Source organism: Patagioenas fasciata, chromosome 2, assembly GCF_037038585.1.
Source record: "Patagioenas fasciata isolate bPatFas1 chromosome 2, bPatFas1.hap1, whole genome shotgun sequence".
Classification (NCBI taxonomy): domain Eukaryota; kingdom Metazoa; phylum Chordata; class Aves; order Columbiformes; family Columbidae; genus Patagioenas; species Patagioenas fasciata.
The window spans coordinates 97428088-97455160 of record NC_092521.1 but is presented as its reverse complement, the minus strand read 5'-3'; the positions used below and the strand labels follow the sequence as shown (position 1 = coordinate 97455160).

The 27073-nt window shown below is 47.6% G+C and overlaps 1 protein-coding gene and 1 long non-coding RNA gene across 2 annotated transcripts in view; both read right to left on the bottom strand.

Moving 5' to 3' along the window:
* LOC139827218 (uncharacterized) overlaps positions 1 to 27073 on the bottom strand; it is a 376663-nt gene that overhangs the window by 69305 nt on the left and 280285 nt on the right. The gene's annotated exons all lie outside the window — the stretch shown is intronic.
* Positions 1 to 27073, bottom strand: part of LOC136098426 (amphiphysin-like) — a 168033-nt gene that overhangs the window by 15561 nt on the left and 125399 nt on the right. Inside the window, exon 5 of the transcript XR_011737560.1 lies at positions 1057 to 1275. The gene's annotated coding sequence lies outside the window, so the exon portion shown is untranslated. The remainder of the gene's footprint in view (positions 1 to 1056; positions 1276 to 27073) is intronic.

The following is a 27073-nucleotide window of genomic DNA, read 5'->3' as shown; positions in this document are numbered from 1 at the left end:
AACCAACCAACCAACCAACCCACCCCCAACTTAAAATCATCTAAACAAACCTCAACCAAACTACAGAAAACAGCCTCAATGAAAACAGCTTCAGATAGGCCACCTACAACAACCGACGGAAGACAACTTCAACCAAAAATCACCTGCATCAAGCAACCTGAACCCACCAGCCTTCAACAACCAGCCTCTCACAGCCACCCTCAAAGAACCTGCCTCAAACCAACCTCAAACGACCGCAACAAACTGAACCAAGCTACTAAAACCAGAAACCTAAACCAAACTAACACAACCAGTGCTAAAGAATCCTCAGAAAACAGCACCAACCAAAGAACCCAGCAAAACCGAGAAAAAGAAACCTCCTCAGCTAAACCACACAGAGCAGCGCTAAGAACATCACATCAAACAACCTGAACCCACCCACCTAAACTAACCAACCCAAACCAAGCTAAACCATCAAACCGGAAACAAGCAGCTAAGACCGCCAACCTAAACCAAACTTAACAAACCTTAACCTAAAACAACCAGCCTTCAGTGACCTACGAACACACAACCTACCAACAACGTCATACAGCGTCAAACAACCACCTTCGAACAACCAGTCTCAAAAAGCCTACCAAAACCAACTCATAGAAACTGACCTACACCAACCAAACGAAACAAACTTCAAAAACCCCAACAAAACCAGAACAACAGCAACAAGAGAAACAACACCACCACCACCAAAACAAAAAAAACCAAACAAGGTAGAAAGAAACAGGCAAAACCCAAACAAGTTACAGACAAAGAAGGCAGATGTAGGGAACAGGATGCAGAGATGTTGCATGGGGACCCAGTGCTTTGGAGCAGCCACTGGTGTCCTGTCAGGAACAGGAAGGATTCGCAGCTGCCACTCGGCAGCTCTCCCTGCGGGCAACACCAGCGCCTGGCAGGGACCAGAGCGCTTCTCGTGCATCCCTGCCCAAGAAGCACAGCAGCAAAACAAGCTGTGGAAGGCAAAACACCTGCTTGTCATCGCTACATGTGATGCTTTGGAAAAGATCCCACAGTACCACATACCTCTTCTTTTGTGCACGGTCAGTCCCGCGCCTCATTCTCAAGGTTCTCCCTCTTCAGGAAGCAGGGAAAGCTTGGCCTCTATTCCTGCTGCTGCTCTCTGCAGCTCTGGGACTTGCCTTTGCCAGCCTGCAAGGGCTGTTTGTTCAAGCTAAAGTGAAGAACGCATCAGCCTGCTCCTGGCTACACGTGGGCTTGCGTTAAGGATTGTGAGCACTGGCTCTGAAACAGAGTGAGAAACAGAAATGACATCAAATAACATCAAAGGAAGTACATTAAAAAGTAAAATAAAACCAAATAAAATAGAAACACTTGTATCCATTGCGTTTTGTGTCCTGGGAAGTGGTTTTTAGGGAAGAGTGAAGGAAGGGAGAGGGAAGGGGGAAGGGAAGGGAAAAGAAGGCGGAGGAGAAAAGAAAGCCCTGACAGAGCCCTGAGCGCTCCATACCTGAAAGAAATTGTGCTGTTTTCACCGAAAGCGAACTGATTTTCTTCATGCAGTTAGAAACCTTTCTTTTTCACAGCTCGCACGCTCATTATTTGGAATTAGTTTGAGAACAAGAGCTAACACCCCAGCACAGAACTAATGCTTGTAATTGCTCTGGTCTGAGAGCCAAGGACATTCTGACTGCTCTGCCCACAGATGGGACCTGCCGAGGAAGGGGGGCAGAGATGGGACAGAGCTTGACTGACATCCAGGCTGATCAAGAAGAGTATTTCATCCCATTAGCATCACGGTCATTATTTAAGGAGGGAGGGGATCTTTCTCACTCTCTCAGGCGTGCAGTGGAATCTTGATCAACTGGCCACATGGGTCAGGAAAGCTACCTGGCAAGCAAAAAGATCCATTGCACTCTTCTGCTCAGCACATCAAGATTTGCCCTCTGAGTCGCGGCAATTTCTTGAATATCACCAAGAATCAAAACAGGTTTCAAAGAGCAACATGGCATGACCAAATAATAAATACTTCTCTTTAAGTCCACTCATTTGTTTAATCTTTGCCTAGACCTTCAGGAAATGGAAAACCAAACTCACTACGGAGAAGTTCAACACAACAACCCACGCCAAATCAAGGCTACCAGGTAGGAACCCGATGACAAGGATCAGTCACGCAACTGCTACCCTACGACAGGGCTGCCCCGAACAGATCACCCCCAAGGATTCAGTCCAAGGCAGAAACTACTCAGCTGGCAAACATTCCAAAAAAACAAGCACGTTTTGCTTACACACCTTACAGCAAGTTTTCCCTCAGGAAACACAAAATGAAACAGCAACAACAAGCAGAAATAATACTCACAAGCCTGTAACATCTTCGACGGGATTTTCCCGCACCGGCCGACACCGCCGGACCCGGCGGGCACAGCCGCTCCCCCCGCTCCAGCTGCCCGCCAAGCGGCGGCGCCGAGCGCGCCACCCACGCGTGCCCGCAAGCGGCCTCGTCCTCCCCGCCCGCCCGGGCACCGGGAGAGCGCGGAAGCGTCGCGGCGGCGCTTATCGAGCGGCAGCAGCAGCTGAGAGGGGCTGCTGCTCGCCTTGGCCGCCATGCTGGACACAGAGCCGAGCAATCGCTACCGCCTCCCGCAAAGACCGAGCCAGCAGCCCCGACGAGCGGATGGCAGAGCCGTCGCTCCTCGGCCCCGCCCCGTGTGCCGGTAAACGCGGGAACGAGCACTGTCTCTTCAAACACCTTTTGCATTCTTCATCCTACAGCACTAAAGAAATAGCAGAATCCCTTAGCACAGGATAATTGTGCAATACAAGTGCCAGGTTTGTCGTGCTGGTAAAAGATATTGTCAAAAGATGTGCGGCTGTCGGTCTTTCCTCAAGACAAAAGGCAAACGAGCTGGTTCCATCCGAGGCGAGGCAAACCAAATGCAAGCACTGACAGCAGTGCAGAGCAAAATGGCCCCGCGACGGGGCCCTCGTGGCCCTGCGGGCCGCCATGCCGGCCACCGCAGCGTTCGCTGGGGACGCCGCGAGCCTCTGTTGTGGCAGTTGGAGCACAGCCGTGCCAGCCGCGCCAGCGCTCGGAGAGAAGAGGCCGCAGCGAGCAGAAGAGAGAAGAGGAGGCTCACGGACCCCCCGGCCCATGGCTCCGCCGCCCAAGAAACGGCGGCAGCCTGTCGCGAGCACCAGCACCGCCCACAGGCGAGAGGAGGAGCCGATGGAGGTTGACCCACCCCGGGAGGAGGAGGAGCAGCCCATGGACATCGACCCGCCTCGGGAGGAGGCGGAGCCGATGGACGTGGACCCGCCTCAGGCAGGGCTGCTGGGGCACAAGAACAGCATGGGCGGGCAGCCCCCGGCGCCGTGGTGCCCGAAGCGCCGCAGGACGGCCGGGGGCTCTCCCAGAGCCCCCAAGCAGGCGCCTGGGCACAAGCGGCGCCGCCCCCGCAGCCGCCACTAGCCGCCTCCGGGGCATGGGACGGGATGGGATGGGCCGGGCCGGAGCAGCAGCCGCTCTGGAGCCGCAGGTGAGCCCGGCTTCCCAGCCCGCATCCCCGGCCCTCATGCCGGGGCATCTCCTCTGCCCTGGGGCCTGGGGAAGAGGCGAGGAGAGTCGCTGCCATCTTCTGGTCGGCAGCCCCAGAGCACCGGGAGGAGTCCTCAGGAGCCACCACAGACGGCCAGGACACCCACAGGCAGCGCTGGAGCTGGAGCTTGCCTTCAAGGGAAAAGGTTTGCACATTGCACAAATAAGTCAGACTTTTTCTCCTTCTCCCTGTAGACGTGTATACAGACTCTAGAGCTAATAGAAATGTGTAGATATAGAAAATAAAAACCAGATATGTGCGTGCGTGCGTGTGTGTGCGTGTGTGTGTGTGCACAGAAGCCCACTGGAGACCGCCAGAGACCGTCGGGGACCGAAGGACGCCGCTGGAGGACATCGTCGGAGACCAAAGGACAGCGTGGGATCTGCACCTTGCCTTCAAAAGAGGAAAAGTTTGGAGACAAAACCTTACGAGGTATGCTTTGTATTCAGAGCCTGGTCTTTTGGAACCCTTCTCTTACTCCTCTGATTGGCTGAGATTCAAGGGTCTCGTTTACTTCTGTGTTCTCTGCTCCTCCTCTCCTTCCCCTCTTGCTGTTTTCCTCCGTCATCTCTGTTGTGTCCTCTTGTTACGTGCAGTAAGTTTCATCTCTGGCATTTTGTTTTCTCTGCCCAGGTTTGCTCAGGAATTCTTGACAGGACACTTGGAAGCAGGATTTTCCAAAGTGTCCTTGCCCCCAAGGTCCGTCAGGTGAGAGGCCTTTGGGCACTCTCCCAAGTCCAGGAGATGGCTCCAGCGCAAGGTAGGACAGGCTAGGCTAGGATAGGATAGGCTAGGGCTTGGGCAGGTCCTGGGAGGCGTGAGCAGCCTGTGGGACAAGGAGCCAGGTCTGGCTCACATGCTCAGGGAACAGCCGATCGCCAGCACTGGGGTCAGGAAGGAATTTTTTCCCCCGGGGCAGATTGGCACTGGTCCCCGGGGGTTTTTTTGCCTTCCTCTGCAGCATTGAGCATGACCACTTTGCAGAGCTCCTCTGGGCCCTTTTGGCTCGGATCCTGCCTGCTGCTCAAGCACCAGGAAGATGGCCTCTCGTGCCCTGCAGCTGGGGGGAGGAAGGCTTTTTTTTTCCCCCAGGTGGGACAGCAAGCGTCTCCGGGGGTTTTTTGCCTTCCTCTGCAGCGCTGAGCACGGCCCCTTGCCACGGCTTCTTTGGGCCATTTGGGCTGGGTGCCTGCTGCTCCACGAGCTGGCCCTAAACTTAGCTAGAACAGCACACCCAAACCAGCATAGAACAACTCACGTAAAGCAACCTACAACAGCAAGCAACTAACCGACCTTCAAGAACCTAACATCAAAATAAAAAGAAACACTTTGTATCCATTGTGTTTTGTGTCCTTGAAAGTGTTTTTTAGGGAAAAGAGGAGGGAGGGGGGAGAGAGAGGGAGGGAGGGAGGGGGGAGAGAGAGGGAGGGAGGGAGGGGGGAGAGAGAGGGAGGGAGGGGGGAGAGGGAGGGAGGGAGGGGGGAGAGAGAGGGAGGGAGGGGAGAGAGAGAGGGAGGGAGGGGAGGGAGGGAGGGAGGGGGGAGAGGGAGGGAGGGGGGAGAGGGAGTAAGGGAGGGGGGAGAGGGAGGGAGGGGGGGGAGGGAGGGAGGGAGGGGGGGGAGAGGGAGGGAGGGGAGAGAGGGAGGGAGGGGGGAGAGAGAGGGAGGGGGGAGAGAGAGGGAGGGAGGGAGGGGGGAGAGAGAGGGAGGGAGGGAGGGGGGAGAGAGAGGGAGGGAGGGAGGAGGGAGAGGGAGGGAGGGAGGGGGGAGAGGGAGGGAGGGAGGGGGGAGAGGGAGGGAGGGGGGGAGGGAGGGAGGGGGGAGAGGGAGGGAGGGAGGGGGGAGAGGGAGGGAGGGAGGGGGGAGAGGGAGGGAGGGAGGGAGGGGGGAGAGGGAGGGAGGGAGGGGGGAGAAGGGGGGAGAGGGAGGGAGGGAGGGAGGGGGGAGAAGGAGGGAGGGAGGGAGGGAGGGGGGAGAGGGAGGGAGGGAGGGGGGAGAGAGAGGGAGGGAGGGGGGAGAGAGAGGGAGGGAGGGGGGAGAGGGAGGGAGGGGGGAGAGAGAGGGAGGGAGGGGGGAGAGAGAGGGAGGGAGGGGGGAGAGAGAGGGAGGGAGGGAGGGGGGAGAGGGAGGGAGGGAGGGGGGAGAGGGGGGGGAGGGAGGGAGGGGGGAGAGAGAGGGGGGGAGGGAGGGAGGGGGGAGAGAGAGGGAGGGAGGGGGGAGAGAGAGGGAGGGGGGAGAGGGAGGGAGGGAGGGGGGAGAGGGAGGGAGGGAGGGGGGAGAGGGAGGGAGGGAGGGGGGAGAGGGAGGGAGGGAGGGGGGAGAGAGAGGGAGGGAGGGAGGGGGGAGAGAGAGGGAGGGAGGGAGGGGGGAGAGAGAGGGAGGGAGGGAGGGGGGAGAGAGAGAAAGGGAGGGAGGGGGGAGAGAGAGAAAGGGAGGGAGGGGGGAGAGAGGGAGTGAGGGGGAGTGAGGAGGGATAGGATGGGGAGGGGGGGACAGAGCGGGGAGCGCGGGAGAGACAGGGGAAGGGGGTGGGGGGAAGAGGGGGGCAGAAGGGGTGAGAGACAGGGGATGGGGGGGAGGGGAGATGATAGAGGGAGCTACCATTTCAAGGGTTAACTAAACATATCATGGGTGCCTACTAAGAAACTACCACTTTAAGGCTTAGGCACACAAGAAGTGCTTAGTTTAGAGCTTTATGTAGACTTATGCTAAGAAAAACAGAACCCCCTCGAATGCCAAGATAAGAAGTTTTACTGCACCCAGCTGTAAACTTGAGGAGACGAGATAACAAAGATTTAGAGCAAAAGGGGGCGCCAGCCTGGTTTCAATCGACTTGGCAGCTTGGGTCCCAGTCAATTCAACATAATGAGCCAAAGGTAAAAAGTTCACTGAGACCAAGCTGAAGGAGCCTTCATTCAAAGACCCCTCCTCAAGACCACCAGATGGCACTGCGCAGGCGCAACAGGGAGCTGTCTAGAAGGAGACTTTGCAAATTATGACCTGGGACTCATTTTAATAAGAAGCGGGGAAAGGTTATGAATAAGTATAGGCGTTCCTGGGGTCACTATGAATACCTAACACCTTGCTGTATTTAAACACACCTCGTAGTGTTAGAAGGTGCGCATGAATGGTGGAACGATCCCCCTTGCGCCCGATATCAGATAAACACACCCGCTTTATAACCTTGCACGTTGTAAAGTTTTATGACTTTCTAGGTTGTAAAGTTGTTTCCACGTATCAATTTTGGCCACCACGAAGGCACAAGCTCTGCCCGGCTGTGCGGACCGCCTGAGAGAAACGGACCTCCCAGACGTGTCCCGAACCTTTTATTTCAGAGGGGCTCCGTTCCACTCCGGCTGGTCACCGCGGGGGCAGACGACGACTTTTTGAATTAAGCGGATAAGGTATGCTTCTGTTTTACTGTAACGTGGGCCTGTAACATGGGGGGCCAGCAACTGGCGAGGGAAGCCTCCGCATGGCCAGATTCCCCATATTGCTGTAAATGGGCACCTACCTAAGGGGGCTACTGACTTGACTCCACCAGAAGGGGGTCAGCCGCTAGCCATCTTGGGGGTAGATCGAGTAACCCTGAGTGAGCCTTCTGTTGCGTCCCGGTCACGGGAGCCAGGATGGACCCGCTAATGACTGCATGGAAGTGGGAGAAGGGTAAACAGACTCTCCGCTCGTGGGTTCGAGTCCCCCCATGGCAACTGAAGCTTTATAACAGAACCAACCTAAGCCACCCAACCTCAAATCATCTAAACAACCTCAACCAAACCACCTACACCAACCTCAAACAAAATACTGAAAACAACCTCAATGAAAACAACTTCACATACCCCACCTAAAACAACCAAGGGGAAAACAACTTCAACCAAATATCACCTCCATCAAGCTACCTAAACCCACCAGCCTTCACCAACCCAGCCTCCCACAACCACCCTCAAAGAAGAACCTGCCTCAAACAAACCACCTCCAACCACCTCAACAACCTCAACCAAGCTACCAAAACCAAAAACCTCCCTCCACCAAAACAGCCCCTGCTTGGAAGGGCTCCAGCCCGGCTGCAACATCCGCAGCTGCCACTCGGCACCTCTCCCTGCGGGCAACACAAGCGCCTGGCAGGGACCAAAGCGCTCCTCGTGCATCCCTGCCCAAGAAGCACGGCAGCAAAACAAGCTGCGGAAGGCAAAAAGTCTGCTCGTCATCGCTACGTGTCACGTAGCTCTGGAAAACATCCCACGGTACCACACCCGTCATCATCTTCTTCTCCTTCTTCTTCTTCTTTTGGGCATGGTCAGTCCCGCGCCTCATTCTCAAGGTTCTCCCTCTTACGAACCAGGGAAAGCTTGGCCTCTATTCCTGCTGCTGCTCTCTGCAGCTCTCAAAATCACTCTCTTTATGCCTCAGGAAAGGGTTTGTGTCCAGCTGGATTGAGTCCCTGGTCTTCCTTGCTGTGGGACCCAGCGGGCTTTTTATGTGGGGCAGAGAGGAGATGGCTACTAGGGTGGCCTCGAGGCTGCAGGGCTGGTTTCTGCCTGAGAGAAGAGAAACAGCAGGAGGTTTGTTCTGGGGAGCCGAGCGGCAGAGGAGGCCTCAGGGACACCCAGCAGCTGTGCCCAGTGAATGCACACCAAGGGCAGGGACAGCCTCCTGGGCCTCTTCAGCTCAGGGACTGATTTGGGGCCAGCACCCCAAAGGCTTCCTCCATAGGGTGCTGGGCGGATTGGGGGCGGGCGGGGCTGCACACGTGGGGCTCTGTCACCCCCACGTCACAATGCCAGCACCCGGCAACGCAGAGCTCACAATGTCCTGGGCAGGATCAAAAGGAGCAGCCGGGTCCCGCGTCCACTGCCAGAGCTGGCCCGGGGGCAGCCCCAACACATCCCGGAGGAAGCACTTGAGGAGCTGGTGGCATCACAGGGCAGGGGCTGAGGGAGGAAGAGCTTGCGTGAGGCTGCTGGAGGTTCTCCACTGTAAGACAATCTGCTGCCAGGGCCACCTTCAAACCTCAGCTCATGGAGGGAAATCCTTTTCAGCTGGGTAGCAGTGGAGAGACCAAGGGAATTTCTTCTCTGCTTGGAATGCCCACTGATGTCCCACCAGGCACAGGAAAGATTCTTGCCCCCAAGGTCCATAAGATCAGCGGCGTTTGGGCACTCTCGGAAGTCCGGGAGATGGCTCCAGCTCAAGGGAGGACAGGATAGGCTAGGCTAGGCTAGGCTAGGCTAGGCTAGGCTAGGCTAGGCTAGGATAGGATAGGATAGGATAGGATAGGATAGGGCTTGGGCAGGTCCTGGGAGGCGTGAGCAGCCTGTGGGACAAGGAGCCAGGTCTGGCTCACATGCTCAGGGAACAGCCGATCGCCAGCACTGGGGTCAGGAAGGAATTTTTTCCCCCGGAGCAGATTGGCACTGGTCCCCGGGGGTTTTTTGCCTTCCTCTGCAGCATTGAGCATGACCACTTTGCAGAGCTCCTCTGGGCCCTTTTGGCTCGGATCCTGCCTGCTGCTCAAGCACCAGGAAGATGGCCTCTCGTGCCCTGCAGCTGGGGGGAGGAAGGCTTTTTTTTTCCCCCAGGTGGGACAGCAAGCGTCTCCGGGGGTTTTTTGCCTTCCTCTGCAGCGCTGAGCACGGCCCCTTGCCACGGCTTCTTTGGGCCATTTGGGCTGGGTGCCTGCTGCTCCAGGAGCTGGCCCTAAACTTAGCTAGAACAGTCTGCCCAAACCAGCATAGAACAGCTCACCTAAACCAACCTTAAAGAAGCTAAACCAATCTGCCTTAAAAAACTTCCATCAGCCACCAACAACCTAAACAGAACCTTAAACAATCTACAACAAATTACCTAAAACAATCTAAACCAAACTAAATAAACCAGCCTAAACACCCTAAAACAAACCTACCTAAACCAAATGATCTAAGTAATCCTACCTAAAACAAACTAAAACTACATAAACCGGCATTTCTCAGCATCTTAAGCAACCTAGAACCAAACAAGCTAAACAAACTGAAATCAACCAATCTTAACCCTAGATAACCATTAAACAATCTCAAACAACTTCTAAACAATCTAATAAACGATAAAACTACCTAAAACAACCGATCTAAACCGAAGGACATAACCTGACCAAAATGACCTAAAGTAAACAACCCAAAGCTAAATAGAACACCAAAACCAACCTACAGTGATGAAGCTAAAAACCAATCTAAATCAACTAAACTTCAACAACAAAACTAAAACACCCTAATAAACCTCAACAACGAAAACCCAACCACCAGCCACCCTGCCCCAGGCAGTGTCTCACTTGGATGTGCCTGCAGTCTTGGAAGCCTGACTACCCCAGGTTCTCCTCCTAACGGACCCTGAGCTTGTTTGGAGGTCCTCAAGCACGGCGCAGCTACCGTATACCCTTGACCTAGCAATGGTTCGCCTCTAGCGGGGAACGTCGTCCTCTTTGAGCAAGGCAGGGAAACACGTGGAGCAGGGAAGGAGGAAGGGGACGTCTGCCGAGACAGCAGAAACAGCCCAATCGAGCCTGGTGATTAGTGGGGGGACACATGTCCCAGCGAGATTGCACTCACATCCAAAGCATCCAGACACAACCGAAAACCAACAAAAACAATGTACATCTAACCAAACCACCTAAAGCACCCTCAACAACCAATCTAAGCCACCCCAGCCTGAAGGAACCCATCTGCAAAACATGCACCGTGCATAACACTGCCCTAAACAACCTACCAGGAAATAACTAAACCAACCTAAACCAAACAACCTGAACCAACCTTAACAGAAACCCTTCAAGCGACCTAAACAATGTAAACCAAACCTGCCTAAACCAACCTACCTAAAAACACAGACACCCACCAACCCACCTAAACTGCTTACTGAAAAGAAACAACCTCAAATAACCAACCAACCAACCAACCAACCCACCCACCCCCAACTTAAAATCATCTAAACAAACCTCAACCAAACTACAGAAAACAGCCTCAATGAAAACAGCTTCAGATAGGCCACCTACAACAACCGACGGAAGACAACTTCAACCAAAAATCACCTGCATCAAGCAACCTGAACCCACCAGCCTTCAACAACCAGCCTCTCACAGCCACCCTCAAAGAACCTGCCTCAAACCAACCTCAAACGACCGCAACAAACTGAACCAAGCTACTAAAACCAGAAACCTAAACCAAACTAACACAACCAGTGCTAAAGAATCCTCAGAAAACAGCACCAACCAAAGAACTCAGCAAAACCGAGAAAAAGAAACCTCCTCAGCTAAACCACACAGAGCAGCGCTAAGAAAATCACATCAAACAACCTGAACCCACCCACCTAAACTAACCAACCCAAACCAAGCTAAACCATCAAACCTGAAACAAGCAGCTAAGACCGCCAACCTAAACCAAACTTAACAAACCTTAACCTAAAACAACCAGCCTTCAGTGACCTACGAACACACAACCTACCAACAACGTCATACAGCGTCAAACAACCACCTTCGAACAACCAGTCTCAAAAAGCCTACCAAAACCAACTCATAGAAACTGACCTACACCAACCAAACGAAACAAACTTAAAAAACCCCAACAAAACCAGAACAACAGCAACAAGAGAAACAACACCACCACCACCAAAACAAAAAAAACAAACAAGGTAGAAAGAAACAGGCAAAACCCAAACAAGTTACAGACAAAGAAGGCAGATGTAGGGAACAGGATGCAGAGATGTTGCATGGGGACCCAGTGCTTTGGAGCAGCCACTGGTGTCCTGTCAGGAACAGGAAGGATTCGCAGCTGCCACTCGGCAGCTCTCCCTGCGGGCAACACCAGCGCCTGGCCGGGACCAGAGCGCTTCTCGTGCATCCCTGCCCAAGAAGCACAGCAGCAAAACAAGCTGTGGAAGGCAAAACACCTGCTTGTCATCGCTACATGTGATGCTTTGGAAAAGATCCCACAGTACCACATACCTCTTCTTTTGTGCATGGTCAGTCCCGCGCCTCATTCTCAAGGTTCTCCCTCTTAGGAACCAGGGAAAGCTTGGCCTCTATTCCTGCTGCTGCTCTCTGCAGCTCGGGGACTTGCCTTTGCCAGCCTGCAAGGGCTGTTTGTTCAAGCTAAAGTGAAGAACGCAGCAGCCTGCTCCTGGCTACACGTGGGCTTGTGTTCAGGATTGTGAGCATTGGCTCTGAAACAGAGTGAGAAATGGAGATGATATGAAATAACATAAAATTAAGTAAATTAAAAAAATAAAATAATAAAATAAAATAAAATAAAATAAAATAAAATAAAATAAAATAAAATAAAATAAAATAAAATAAAATAAAAACACTTGTATCCATTGTGTTTTGTGTCCTGGGAAGTGGTTTTTAGGGAAGAGTGAAGGAAGGGAGTGGGAAGGGGGAAGGGAAGGCAAAAGAAGGCAGAAGAGAAAAGAAATCCCTGACAGAGCCCTGAGGGCTCCATAACTGAAATTGTGCCGTTTTGACTGAAAGTGAACTGATTTTCCTCATGCAGTTAGAAACCTTTCTTTTTCACAGCTCGCACGCTCATTATTTGGAATTAGTTTGAGAACAAGAGCTAACACCCCAGCACAGAACTAATGCTTGTAATTGCTCTGGTCTGAGAGCCAAGGACATTCTGACTGCTCTGCCCAGGGATGGGACCTGCCGAGGAAGGCGGGCAGAGATGGGACAGAGCTTGACTGACATCCAGGCTGATCAGTACAAGAATTTCATCCCATTAACATCATGCTAATTATTTAAGGAGGGAGGGGATCTCTCTCACTCTCTCGGGCTCTTTCTCTTGCGCACATAGTTTTGTTTCTTTCCTCTTTTTCTGTCAGAGCCAGGGGAGTTTTGGTGCGGAATGTTTTGTTCGGCCCTTTGCCGTTTTGCAGAGGCCTCTGGGCTTTTCTGCCTTTTTCCTTTTTTATCTCTTTGGGATCAACTGTGGGGACCAGGTGGCCCTTCCTGGGACCGGCTACTCGGTGTGGACAGAGTTTCTGAGAACTGGGTTGAGTACCTTCTATTTCTATTTTTTATACATACATATATATATATATATATATATTTATTAGTGGTGTATTATTATTTTGTTATATTATTCCAGTGTGTTTATCTCACTCCAAGTTTCTCCTTTCCCTTTTGATTCTCTCCCCTATTGGGGAGGGTAAAGCGGGGTGGGGGTGGGTGTGAGCAGCTATCGTGGTTGTATTGCTAGCTCGAGTTAAACCACAACAAAATGGTAAAATCAGTTTAACTCAATATTTTTTTTTAGATCTGGGTAGTTTAAGGAGTCCTTTTCCGTGCATGCAGGCCACACTTCAAGGCACTCTTCCCCTCTCTAGACAACCATTTCTCACTTCCCTCATGTCCAGACACCTTCACTATGATGGCAGAAGCACTCACTTATTACTTTCTCAGCAGAAGTAACTTTCAAACATGTAAAATAACCTGAGGCAGTTCTGGGGTGTTTAAAAAAATATAAGTCTTCAACCACTTATGCAAACAAACAGGATAAGATAACTAACAGGATTTTTCAAAGGGCATCTTCTGGTACTTCAGTCTGACTCCTAGATTCTAAAACAGGACATTGCAAACTGTTATTTATATATTCTCCTATTTGTTGTCCGGCATCATCTCATCCATATGTGCGGTATTACTGTATTTCACAGAGCGGTATTGATTTCAGAAGCAACGGTTATCTCAAACGTTAAGAATTAACTGTCATTAACACATGTAGCTGTGAGCTGTTAGCTAGATGCATATTATACTAACGAGATCAGAGACTTGTAATCCCTAAGAACACAGCAGCACAGGTTGAATAAGAAATCTTTGCTGATGAAGTGAACTGTCTCTGTTGCAGCTCTTAGACCTGAGATATTACTTTACACATTTAGCTACATGGGCCTCAAATGACACAAAACAACTCTGTGTCAGGACGTCACATAAGTGTGGAAGACTGTGATAGTGTGAATTATTTGTCTCAAAGCTTGCTTTCTAAAATAATATCCTTAAGGCCCGCTTGTTACAGAGAAATGCTCGCTCATGCTGCTTGCTTAATTGGGCCTGCTGTAAAGGTCTAAACACAGCGAGCTGAGGGGCAAAATGCATGATTACTGTGAATTGTTAAAACTAAAAGAATACTTGAAGCTTACATGTTAAAATTAAATAGATTGTCTTTACTCTGTCTTTAGGCATAAAAATAAAATAAGATTGTTTAGCAGCGTCTGACGTCGTTTGTGTCTTAATCTCTCTCAGAATAATTTTTGAAACTTCCTGAGTCCAAAATTGGACTGGGAAGCCACACTGCGGGCAAACACCATAACTACAACATAGCTGACTTCCATAGCAGCTGCACATTGGTCTGAATTCATGTTACAATTTAGTAGGTTTATAGGTGTATGGGGATATAGCGGGAGATATGACGAGGAGATTAGTTAAATGTAAATACGCTGAAGTGACTTGCATCTGTCTGTAGAAAAAGCACGTACATCACACTCATTGTTTTACTGACCTTGTGTGCTGGATGGGTAGAACCTCTGTGTTAGATAACATAGGCCTGTGAGGAACTCTAGGCACCTTATCACTATGTCTGAGATTCCTGCTTTGTTGTGAGAAAGAGCGGGAAGCTGCGCCTGCCTGAAGCCTTGGAATACAGGGGAGCTCAGCAGGCCCAGCGATCTTCCAGCAGGGCTGAACTGACCAGGGCCTGCGTCCCCGCTGGTGTCACCTCTGCCTGGGAGCTCAGGTGTGGCTTCGGAGATCCCTCAGTAGAGACATTACTAAAATAAAACTTGCTCTTTACAATGCATCCGTGGCCTCCGGCTCTTCTTGCGATGTGCTTGTGTATGTGTACACAGTCAGTTCTTTGCTTTCTTCACAGGAAAGTGCAATGCTGCCTGGCTCCCTGCTGCCTGTAGAAGGGTTCAGGCTCTATCACTTGTTGGACTGTGCATAGCACTAGAAGTTGACAGGAGGAAACCACCTTCCCAGTCCAGCGCCAGTCTGGGGAAGAATGAGTGACTGGAGAAATGCTTCATGAAAGGAAGCATGTTCTTTGTCCTTTTAGAAATGAACTGTAGCGTTTCTAGACAGAGTTGTTTCCTTGAAGTGAATAACAGAGACAAAAGCCAAAATGTGTGTTCTCTGGGAACTCATTTCTGTTTTGTAAAGCGTTGTCTGTCTGCTTGTCTGGCAGTAACTGACTTCATCTGCTCGGAGAGTAAGATCATATTGAATATAAAAACCCCTTTTGTGGTCAACCCTGAAGTCTCCATCTGCTAAAATGTTGTAAAACAAGAACTGTCGCATATGGGTTTGTAGAACTCAAACAGAAAATCGTGTTTATCTTTCATAGCTGGTTCCTGGAGAAGAAGGACCTGAAGTATGAATTCAACAGTTATCATCTACAAAGACATGTTTTATGTAGGTGTATAATCTAAACAGAGCTTTTGGGGTGTGGGTGGGTTTTGGTGTGGGTTGTTTTGTTTTGTTTACAAGCTCTTGCAGCTGACATTTGATAAAAGGTGAGCAGTTCCTATTCTGGGAATGTGCGTTGCTAATGAGAATACTGACTTTGTATGTTGAACTCATGGCTTCTTGTAAAGACGCACTGATCTCTTCTGAATCAAAGACTTTCTTTTTGTTAGTTATTGTGTTCTGTTCTGTAAGTGCACAAGCCATAGGTAGTTTCCTGACTGGTTGATGGAATGGAAAAATAATAGTTGTTTTTCAGCTGCTCTAAGCCTTTTGTTTTTCAGTGTCTGGTGCGTTTGCTTATGGCCCAGGTCTGTAGAAATCACCAGTTGTGAGCTGGTGTTGCTCTTTTTTGGGGTACAGGCAGATACTAAGCTGGATCATGTGTTTAAACATATCTTCAGGCTGTATCACCAGAAACCATGTTATAAAATGCTATAAAATTCTGGCAGCTCCTCCAAGTGGATGCATCTGTGTGGTGCTCAGCAGCCTTTGGTTCTGCTGGCTTTGAGGTTCAGCTCTCTTGGACTTCTTTTGCTTGGTAGCTCCACTTTCTTGTAGTGAAGGCACCGGAATGGTATTTGGCAAGTGAGGACAGACAGACCAGACCCAGTTCATGTTCAAGGGGTTAAAAATGAAAACTGGAGCAAACCTAAAAGAGGGCTGGTGTTAAATCTTCTTCATGTCAGTGGTGATTCTGCTTTCACCACCAGGTGGCGCTGTGTGTATTTAATTGCACTGGGAGCTGCCTGTGCCTGCCTGTGTAGTTCAGAGCAGTCATTAGAGGAAATGTTCTTCTGGCTGCGTCTGTTCTCCTGTGATATTAAAAACTGGAGAGATATTGGGAGCAGCTACTACTTTAGGAGAATTTCTATGAAGTAAGGAATTGCTGGTTTTATTTTGTCAGCATGGACAAGAAAAGAACTGATTCTAACTCATGTCCACTGCAGCTTATGCTTCCATGATCCACTGCTCCACTCATCACTGTGCATAAATGTCTTTGGAGAGGAATGGCAGGTGCTGGCTCTTCCCATGGACAAGTAGGGTGCTGTGTGGGCTCCCAGGGACAGGACACGCTTTGCCTTCCCGTCTCCAGAAGAAAGAAGAGTTGAAGAAGGGGCCTCAGGAGCGAGAGACTGCAAAGAAGTTGCTGCATTAGATCCTTTTTTCTTCATTTATCTGTCAGAAAAGCTGCGTTCTGCTCACTGTGTCTTAGCTCAAAATACAGTGAGAGCTTCTTGCTTGAGCCTGCTAAAGGAGAAAAACCCTTCCCTATCTCAGGGAGCGTGCGACTTTTGACTCGCTTGTTCTGAATCTATGAGCTGCAGATACCATGTTCAGATTGTGTGGTGACAATCTATACCACTGACTCCCTGAATGGGTTTTCATTTCTGACCCTATTTCCTTCTCCAGCATTTTTCACTATATAAAGAAAAAAAAATATTTTTAGAAAAAAATTAGATTGGATTGGGACATCATGTTGATTTTGGTCCCAAAGACTTTGTTTGCTAGAAATAAGTTGAGTCTTCATCAGATCACTGCAGAGATTTCTAGCCAGTGTAGAACTATTGCATTATGTTGTTTTTAACACGATTCAATGCATGTTCCAGTGTGTGCATTTAACTTCTACTTCACTCAGTATTTTGAAAACAGCCTTAAACTGAAGAGAGCTTTCAAGCTTGGGAGAGAAAAAGAGCAGATCTTGACTCCAAGGTCTGCGGACATCACTCTAAAGACAGTTTCTGTGCATCCAAATGCTGTTAATCCTTGATAATATGATGGTTGTGTGATGGCTACGGAAACACACAGAGGGGCAGCAATGAGGAAAGAAGAACCTTTAAAGATAGTCTGGTGTTGCTCACATCCCAAAGGAGGATGATCAGTTTTCCGTGTCATTCCTTACAAATGCTTGTCTAATTTATTCTTTAAAAATTCCTTTAATGTTACTCCTGTTGCAAAGGTTGCTGCATACCCTAAGTTTTTCAGGTGTTTAACTTAAGCCTCATAATACTGTGTCCTGTGTGCAGTGGATGTACACAAAAGTTTTTCTTCATAGCTACCTTTTACATGTTTAAACACACTTGTTTCTCTTCACTATTGCCCTTTACAGGTTAAGCAGCTGGTTTTCGATTTGCACTTTGAAGTCGGACTTTTGTTCCCCTTTGGACTTTCTGTAGAATCCCAGAGGTTGTACTACACCCTTCTCAAAAGTCAAGACATCATCTGCAGGGTTCAACAGCTAATCTGTGCAAATACAATGCTGCAAAAATAATGCGTGGCTGTACCTACTGAAGTGTCATGTGTGATGAGGAGTCACTGGGTGTTTTAATTAGTGAGAAATGGTATATAAAAACTAGGTGACAGAAACAGGACATGAGGCTGGCCTACTGTTCTTCAAGCTTGCGGTGCAGCTCTGTGGGCTTTGGATGACTAAAGGAAAGCAGCAGGCACAGGAGAGAGCTGCTGCTGGATCTTAATGAAAGATGGCAAATGATTTGGAGAGAGGTTTTCAAAGTCAGAAATGCAAGTCAGGAGCCCAGTTCCAACTTGCCTGTGAAATCACTGTGTACTTCCCTTGCTTGTGTAACTTTGTGTATTGTCCAGAAGCTTTCATTTCAATGTTAAGAAAGTTACAGTTGTCTGATAGGTGATGTAATGATCTCGTAATAACAGCTATAATGAAAGTAATGGAAAATGTCAGTATTCAAAACAGAGCCATGATAAATTATTAATGAACTTATACAACTGTTGCTTACCATACCTTCCATGTTACAGCTGTCGTTAGGCATTGATGCTGTTTCCTCAGAGTTCGAGCTGTAGTATCTGATTTTTGTTTCAGGGTGTGTTCTGAAGCTGCTGATGGCAATGCCTTTGGCTACAAAGTGTAGCAAATATTTTGTGGATTATCAGTCTGAGCAGCAGTCAAACAGCATTCTTTTCAAATCACTAAGGAAGAAAGTTGTACCAGTTCATCTCAGTTCCCTAATGCCAAAGGTCTTTTTCACATCTATTGATCCTTTTGTATTTTGTTCCTTCTTTAAGGTCAGTTGATGCCTGGAGGGAACTGTCACATCTTTGAAAACTCCTTGTAGCTACGGAAAAGAGATTTGATGACTTCCTCGAGTGATAAGTAGACACTGAAGAAATGATATGCTGCTCATCTCTAAGTCAGAAATAGGAATTAGGAAGGAATCTTTTTGTGATTTAAAAACTTCATTTAACTACATAAAGGATGAATGTGCTGCATGAATAGTTTCTTGTGTTCAAGCATATTGCCAGTGTTCTACTACTGAGAGAAATCCTAGCAACTGCAAACAACTAGATAATTCATCAGAAGCCAAACATATATGTATCTCAAATAATTTTTGTATCACAGCTAGTCTAATGCATTAACTTTTTATGTTGGGAGATTTTCTATAATAATCTATTTCTTGTTTCGTGGGATAGACAATGACCAAGTTTCTTGAAATATCTAAAATGAAATGTTGGATGAGAATAGAATAGCGACAGAACCATTTTTAAGTGCCTATGCGATATTATAGATTGTCTTCAAGTTCGCAGAGAAAAGGATACTTTGGTTATGATAACAAAATATTTCTCTTCCACATCTGTAAGCTATACTAATTATTTCACACTTGGAAGCTTAAAAGATCCTGAGAAGTTTATTTCAACCTCTTAAGAAAGGCTTCTTGGCTAACATGGTATTTTTCCATTTGTGTGGTCTAGATTAACTCGTATCATTCTCAACGACAACTGTCGAGGTGAAAGTTTTATTTTCACGTATCCTGGGTATCAGAAATGATAGGCATAAGTAAATTGTCAGAGGTTTGAATTTACAAGTGTACTGAAGCTTTTAAGTGCCTGATTCAGGTTTAAGAGCAGAAGAAACCCTACTGAACTCAAGCGGGACCATGTTTTTGTGAAGCAGCAAATCTGGTTTCAGTACACTCAACACTCATTTAGAAATGCTGTAACTACATGGTGCAAAGCAGTGAAATCTTGTGAAGTTGCTCTTCTAACATTTTTTGTGAATAAATTTTGAGTGAGCAATTTCTCCTGGGAAACTCTGTGATGGATCATGTACTGTTTCCTCCCCCACAAAGCGTAAGAACTGTCATAAATATCAGATTGTAAATTCTGGCTCAATCAAAAGAAATTTGCTTAAACCTTGTCAACAGGAAATTTCAACTTTTAGGTGATCCAAGTAGTGCACAGACCTGATAATAATAAAAATTGAACTACAGTTTCCACACTCCATTGGAGTGAAGCCAGAATGTACAGTACTTCCACATCCAGCTTAGCTGTAACCAACTGGTTTTGCCATATTGTAAGTAATTATTTTTATCTTACGTTGAGTTTCAAAGTTATTATGAATAGTAAGCTGTGTGTATACCATAATGCAGGATGTTTAGTAAGTTGAAGTGAATGTTTTCTAGCAGCACAAGAAGAAAATGACGTCTAGCATAGCATTATAATTGAACCCCAAAATCGTGACATGAGAATTTTGCCAGGGAGTATTTGTAACAGAAATCCACGATACTGCCGAATCACCTGTTTTCGTCACAAGTGAAGATGTCAGTTTTCAGTAAGATGTGGCTAAATGAAACACGTAGGCAAGAAAGCATCTTTTATTGAACACAGAGGAATTAATATTAAACTGAAGTCAAGTTTTCACATAAAAATTCACTGTGCTTGTTCTTGAGGTTTTGGATTACATAAGAAGGAAAGGCATGTGTCCCGTTAAGTCAACAGGCTTTTTCTAAGGTGTGTACTGAAAGACCATATATTTCTTGCTCCAAGGTTAAATTAGCATCTCATGCAGACAACAGAGGCAGCTTTAAAAGTGAAATCCTTCAGTTTCATGCTCCAAGTCATCGATGCTGCTAAGTCTTCTAAATTGTTGAAATTTACACCAAATTTAAAGCTAATAGTTTCCTCTTGCGAAGGTTTAATTGTACCTTGGGGAAAAGTTGCTTCCCTTTGAGATTAAAAGGGAAATACTTCTATGGACAACAGCTGCATTAAATGTAAACTTCTCAGCCATGTATGCTGGCTGCAGGACCTGTGCTAATCTATAGAAAAGCAAACAAATTCAGTGAGTTTTCTCTGCAGACCAAAATGATGTGAAATTTTACTAATTTTACAAAAATGACATTTCTCAGTTACCCGTAACAATGTTTGTTGTCTCATGTTAAACATTTAGCTGAAAGTAAGCTGCTGTTCTCTGCCAAACTCTGGTTGTCCTCTGCACCAAGAGTGGGATCAGGGGCAAGAACTGTCTGGTCAGGAACCTTGGTCAGAGCTGTGGATGTGAAGCTCTTGGGGAAGAGCTGTTTTAGCTTAATCCATGATCCTCCTTAACAAACGAGAAACAGCACTTTACTTGCAACTGATTTTTGTGATGTTTCTTTTCCCCATCTTTCTCTTTATATTTCTGACATGCTGGAGTCTCCCAGAGGATGGGATGGTGTCATGAGCGCTCAGGCAGAGTATATCCACTTTAGTTCAAATAATTGGTATGTGTTTCCTAGGTTGCTGCCTATAAAAAGCACTTAACTATGGCAATAGTCCCTAGTGACAAAGTGGATGGGTTTGTTGGTTTAATTAAACCTCTCTTGCACTCTTGATTTCCCCACCTTATCCCCCATCAAGCTTATATAAAAAAATCAAGTAACAAGGCAGTCTAGAAATGGAAATGTGAGTTTTAAGGCAAGAGGAACCGTCATTTAATCCGCACTCCAGCAGGCCATGAAGGAGGTTTGTGTCAAGCAATTGCTAAATCAAACTTTGTGTGATGGCTGTTTATTATGGTAATGATTAGGGATGAACCAAAATTACATGATGGCTGTGCAAGTGTAAAGAAGTAGCTGAATTTCTGTGGTCTATTTGTTCTGGATACACATTGTTTAATGCACGTGTATAGCTAATATTCACATACTTAAGTAGTGAATTGTTCTAGCTTGTGTCTACAGACTGTCAATGACTCAGTGCTGAATGTGGTGAATATTCTGAGAAATTAGTGCTGAAATTCTGAACTTGCGGAAGAGAGATACCATCTTGAAGTATTTCTTCAAACGGAAGACATCCACTAATACTTCAAGTGCCGTTTAATCTGAATGTTACATTGTGGCAGTTTCTTTTGATATCATAGCTTAACATTAGGATGGTGTTTCATTTTTTTCACAGATATTTCGCAGCTCACAAAGAATGGAAAGCTCAGGAAGACAAAAGCACAAAAGCTTTATTTTGTACATGAACATCTATAAGAAAGCAGTTGGAAAACATCCAGTGGCAAACATATCTTTGCAATATATCTTTACTCCTCTTTGGTTATTTATCTCTCTTCTCTTAGTTCTGCAAAACCTTCCAAGCATTTAAATTGTCTACTCTGTGTGTATTGATTTGTGCATTCATCATCTTAAATTACATGTGCATAACACAGAGTTGTTTTGTGTCATTTGAGGCTCATGTTGCTAAATGTGTAAAGTAATATCTCAGGTCTAAGAGCTGCAACAGAGACAGTTCACTTCATTAGCCAAGATTTCTTATTCAGCCTATGCCACTGTGTTCTTAGGGATTACGAGTCTCTGATCTCATTAGTATAATATGCATCTAGACAATAGCTCACAGCTATTTGTGTTAGAGGAAATGACAGTTTATTCTTAACATTTGAGATCACCATTGCTCCTGAAATCAATCCAACTCTGTGAAATACAGTAATAGCACACATATGGATGAGATGTTGCCAGACAACAAATAGGCAGAATAGAAAAATAATAGTTTGCAACGTCCTGTTGTAGAATCTAGGAATCAGACTGAAGTATCAGAAGATGCCTTTTGAAAAATCCTGTTAGTTATCTTATCCTGTTTGTTTGCAAAAGTGGTTGAAGACTTATATTTTTTTAAACACCCCAGAACTGCCTCAGGTTATTTTACATGTTTGAAAGTTACTTCTGCTGAGAAAGTAATAAGTGAGTGCTGCTGCCATCACAGTGAAGGTGTCTGGACATGAGGGAAGTGAGAAATGGTTGTCTAGAGAGGGGAAGAGTGCCTTGAAGTGTGGCCTGCATGCAGGGAAAAGGACTCCTTAAACTACCCAGATCTAAAACAATATTGAGTTAAAATGGTTTTACCATTTTGTCGTGGTTTAACTCGAGCTAGCAATACAAACACAAGAACCACTCATTCACTCCATCCTCCCGCCCACTCCCCAATAGAGAATGAAAAGAGAAGGAAGAAACTTGGATAGATAAACACAGTGTAATAAAATAACAAAATACTAATATACTACTAGTAAATACATATATAAATAGAACTAAAAGGTACTCAAGCCAATTCTCAGAAACTCTGTCCACACCGAGTAGCCGGTCCCAGGAAGGGGCACCTGGTCCCCACAGTTGATCCCAAAGAGATAAAAAAGGAAAAAGGTAGAAAAGCCCAGAGGCCTCTGCAAAACGGCAAAGGGCCGAACAAAACATCCCACACCAAAACTCCCCCGGCTCTGACAAAATAGAGCGAAGAAAAAAAACTATGCACACAAGAGAAAGCGCCTGAGAGAGTGAGAGATCCCCTCCCTTCTTAAATAATTAGCGTGACGCTAATGGGATGAAATTCTTGTATTGCTCAGCCTGAATGTCAGCCAAGCTCTGTTCCATCTCTGCCCCTCTTCCTCGATACATATGTTAAAAGTTAGGATTAGAAAACCAGGAATAAGTAGGATTCATGTCCTTAGTAGGATACATCTTCTCTCCTTCTCCCTCTCTCTCTCCCTTCCCTTCCCTTCCCTTCCCTTCCCTTCCCTTCCCTTCCCTTCCCTTCCCTTCCCTTCCCTTCCCTTCCCTTCCCTTCCCTTCCCTTCCCTTCCCTTCCCTTCCCTTCCCTTCCCTTCCCTTCCCTTCCCTTCCCTTCCCTTCCCTTCCCTTATCTCTCTTCCCTAAAAACTGCATTCAAGGACACAAAACACAATGGATACAAGTGATTCTATTTCTATTTATTTTATTTTATTTTATTTTATTTTATTTTATTTTATTTTATTTTATTTTATTTTATTTTATTTTATTTTATTTTACTTTATCTTATTTTATTTTATTTTATTTTATTTTTTTATTTTTATTATTTTTATTTGTTATTATTAGTTATTTTATTTTTATTTTATATTTTGTTTTGTTGTCAATTTATTAATTTACTTTATTTTCTGTTATTTCATGTCATGTTATTTCATGTCATATTATTTCCATTTCTGATTCTGTTTCAGAGGCAGTGCTCACAATCCTTAACGCAAGCCCATGTGTAGCCAGGAGCAGGTTGATGCATTCTTCACTTTAGCTTGAACAAACAGCCCTTGCAGGCTGGCAAAGGCAAGTCCCAGAGCTGCAGAGAGCAGCAGCAGGAATAGAGGCCAATCTTTCCCTGCTTCCTAAGAGGGAGAACCTTGAGAATGAGGCGGGGGACTGACCATGCACAAAAGACGAAGAAGAAGAAGATGATGATGACAGGTGTGGCACCATGGGATGTCTTCCAGAGCTACGTGACACGTAGCGATGACGAGCAGACTCTTTGCCTTCCGCAGCTTGTTTTGCTGCCGTGCTTCTTGGGCAGGGATGCACGAGGAGCGCTCTGGTCCCTGCCAGGCGCTTGTGTTGCCCGCAGGGAGAGGTGCCGAGTGGCAGCTGCGGATGTTGCAGCCGGGCTGGAGCCCTTCCAAGCAGGGGCTGTTTTGGTGGAGGGAGGGTTTTGGTTTTGGTAGCTTGGTTGAGGTTGTTGAGGTGGTTTGAGGCAGGTTCTTCTTTGAGGGTGGTTGTGGGAGGCTGGTTGTTTAAGGTTGGTGGGTTTAGGTAGCTTGATGTAGGTGATTTTTGGTTGAAGTTGTCTTCCTTTGGCTATTTTAGGTGTGGTATGTGAAGTTGATTTTGTTGAGGTCGTTTTCAGTGGTTTGTTTGAGGTTGGTGTAGGTGGTTTGATTGAGGTCATTTTGATGATATGAGGTTGGGTGGTTTAGGCAGGTTATTTGAGGTTGTTTTGATTTATTTCTGTTTGTTTTCAGTAGGCAGTTTAGGTAGGTTGGTGGATGGCTGTGTTTTTAGGTAGGTTGGTCTAGGTAGGTTTGGTTTCCATCGTTGAGGTTGCTTGAAGGGTTTGTGTTGAGGTTGGTTCAGGTTGTTTGGTTGAGGTTGGTTTAGTTTTTTTTAGGTAGGTTGGGTTAGGTGATTTGATGACGTCAGGCTGTTGGAGGTTGTTGAGGTGTTTTCTGGTGGTTTAGGTTGAATAGGTGGTCTAGTTTGGATTTCTTGGTAGATTTGGTAATGATCATTTGGTGGTTGAGGTTCTTTTGGTCATTTGACTTAGGTTGTTTGGGGTTTGTTGTTTTCAGTTGTTTTGTGCTGTCTGAGACTGTTTGTGTGTTTGTAGGTTGTCTGTTTCTCAGAGGCTTCATATTGTTGAAGCTGGGTTCTTGGAGGTCATTGAAAGTTGTTTGTTTTTTGGTTTCGGTTGGTTGCTTGAGGTTGATCAAGGTTGGTTCAGGTAGTATGTTGTAGATCGTTGAAGGTTCTTTTTAGGTTGTTGATGGCTGGTTGTGTGAAGATTTTGAAGCTAGATTGGTTTAGGCTCTTGAAGGTTGGTTGATTGTTTGCAGACGTTTGAGGTTGGTTTAGGTGAGTTGTTCTATGCTGGTTTGGGTGTGCTGTTCTAGCTAAGTTTAGGGCCACCTCGTGGAGCAGCAGGCACCCAGCCCAAATGGCCCAAAGAAGCCGTGGCAAGGGGCCGTGCTCAGCGCTGCAGAGGAAGGCAAAAAACCCCCGGAGACGCTTGCCGTCCCACCTGGGGGAAAAAAAAAGCCTTCCTCCCCCCAGCTGCAGGGCACGAGAGGCCATCTTCCTGGTGCTTGAGCAGCAGGCAGGATCCGAGCCAAAAGGGCCCAGAGGAGCTCTGCAAAGTGGTCATGCTCAATGCTGCAGAGGAAGGCAAAAAACCCCCGGGGACCAGTGCCAATCTGCCCCGGGGGAAAAAATTCCTTCCTGACCCCAGTGCTGGCGATCGGCTGTTCCCTGAGCATGTGAGCCAGACCTGGCTCCTTGTCCCACAGGCTGCTCATGCCTCCCAGGACCTGCCTAAGCCCTGTCCTGTCCTGTGCTGTCCTGTCCTATGCTATCCTCCCTTGAGCTGGAGCCATCTCCTGGACTTGGGAGAGTGCCCAAATGCCTCTGATCTTATGGACCTTGGGGGCAAGAATGCTTCCTGTGCCTGGTGGGACACCAGTGGGTGTTCCAAAGCACTGCAACCCCTTGCAACCCCTCTACATCCTATTTCTTACAGCTCCTGAGCCTGGCTCCACAGGGGATGAAGATGGTGAGCTCTGCAGTGCTCCTCCAGAAGAAATTTCCTTGGTCTCTCCACTGCTATCCAGCTGAAAAGGATTTCCAGCCATCAGATGAGTTTGGAAGGTGGCCCTAGCAGCAGATTGCCTTGCAGTGGAGAACCTCCAGCAGCCTCATGCAAGGTCTTCCTCCTTCAGCCCCTGCCCTGTGATTCCACCAGCTCCTCAAATGCTTCCTCCGGGATGTGTTGGGGCTGCCCCCGGGCCAGCTCTGGCAGTGGACACGGGAGCCGGCTGCTCCTTTTAATCCTGCCCAGGGCATTGTGAGCTCTGTGTTGCTGCGTGCTGGCATTGTGACACTCGGGTGACAGAGCCCCACGTGTGAAGCCCCGCCCGCAGCAGCCCTGCTTATCTTCCAAAAATCAAATAGCATTTGCATAGTCAGTGCTTTGCCCTATTGGCTGATCTCTCCCTGTCCTCCTTCACAAGAACTGAAAAGTTACTGGGTTTTGCTGCAGTCTTGCCATCTGGTGGAGGGAAAGGGCATCCCGTTGCAGTTGGCACTTCTCCTCGGCAGGCAAATGTTTGTGCTCTCAGGCAGGGAACAGCCCTGGCGGCTGAACCTTGTCACCAGGAAAGCCAATGGCATCCTGGGGTGCATTAGAAGGGGGGTGGTTAGCAGGTCGATAGAGGTTCTCCTTCCCCTCTACTCTGCCCTGGTGAGACCGCACCTGGAATACTGTGTCCAGTTCTGGGCTCCTCAGTTCAAGAAGGACAGGTGTGTACACATACGCAGGCACGTTGCAAGATGAACCAGAGACCATGAATGCATTGTAAAGAGCAAGTTTTATTTTAGTAATGTCTCTACTGAGGGATCTCCGAAGCCACACCTGAGCTCCCAGGCAGAGGTGACACAGGCGGGGACACAGGCGCTGGTCAGTTCAGCCCTGCTGGAAGATCGCTGGGCCTGCTGAGCTCGCCTGTATTCCAAGGCTTCAGGCAGGCGCAGCCTCCCGCTCTTTCTCACAACAAAGCAGGAATCTCAGACATAGTGATAAGGTGCCTAGAGCTTCTCACAGGCCTATGTTACCTAACACAGAGGTTCTACTCATCCAGCACGCAAGGTCAGTAAAAGAATTAGTGTGATGTATGTGCTTTTTCTACAGACAGGTGCAAGTCACTTGAGCACATTTACATTTAACTAACCTCCTCGCCAAATCTTCCGCTATATCCCCATACAACAGGGAACTGCTGGAGAGAGTCCAGCGCAGGGCAACAAAGATGGTTAAGGGAGTGGAGCATCTCCCTTATGAGGAAAGGCTGAGGGAGCTGGGTCTCTTTAGTTTGGAGAAGAGGAGACTGAGGGGCGACCTCATAAATGTTTACAGATATATAAAGGGTGAGTGTCACGAGGATGGAGCCAGGCTCTTCTCAGTGACAACCAATGATAAGACAAGGGCAACGGGTACAACCTGGGACACACGAGGTTCCACTTGAATGTGAGAAGAAACTTCTTCTCAGTGAGGGTGACAGAGCACTGGAACAGGCTGCCCAGGGAAGTTGTGGAGTCTCCTTCTCTGGAGTCATTCAAAACCTGTCTGGACACCTTCCTGTGTAGCCCTATCTAGGTGTTCTGCTTTGGCAGGGGGATTGGACTGGATGATCTTTCGAGGTCCCTTCCAATCCCTGACAT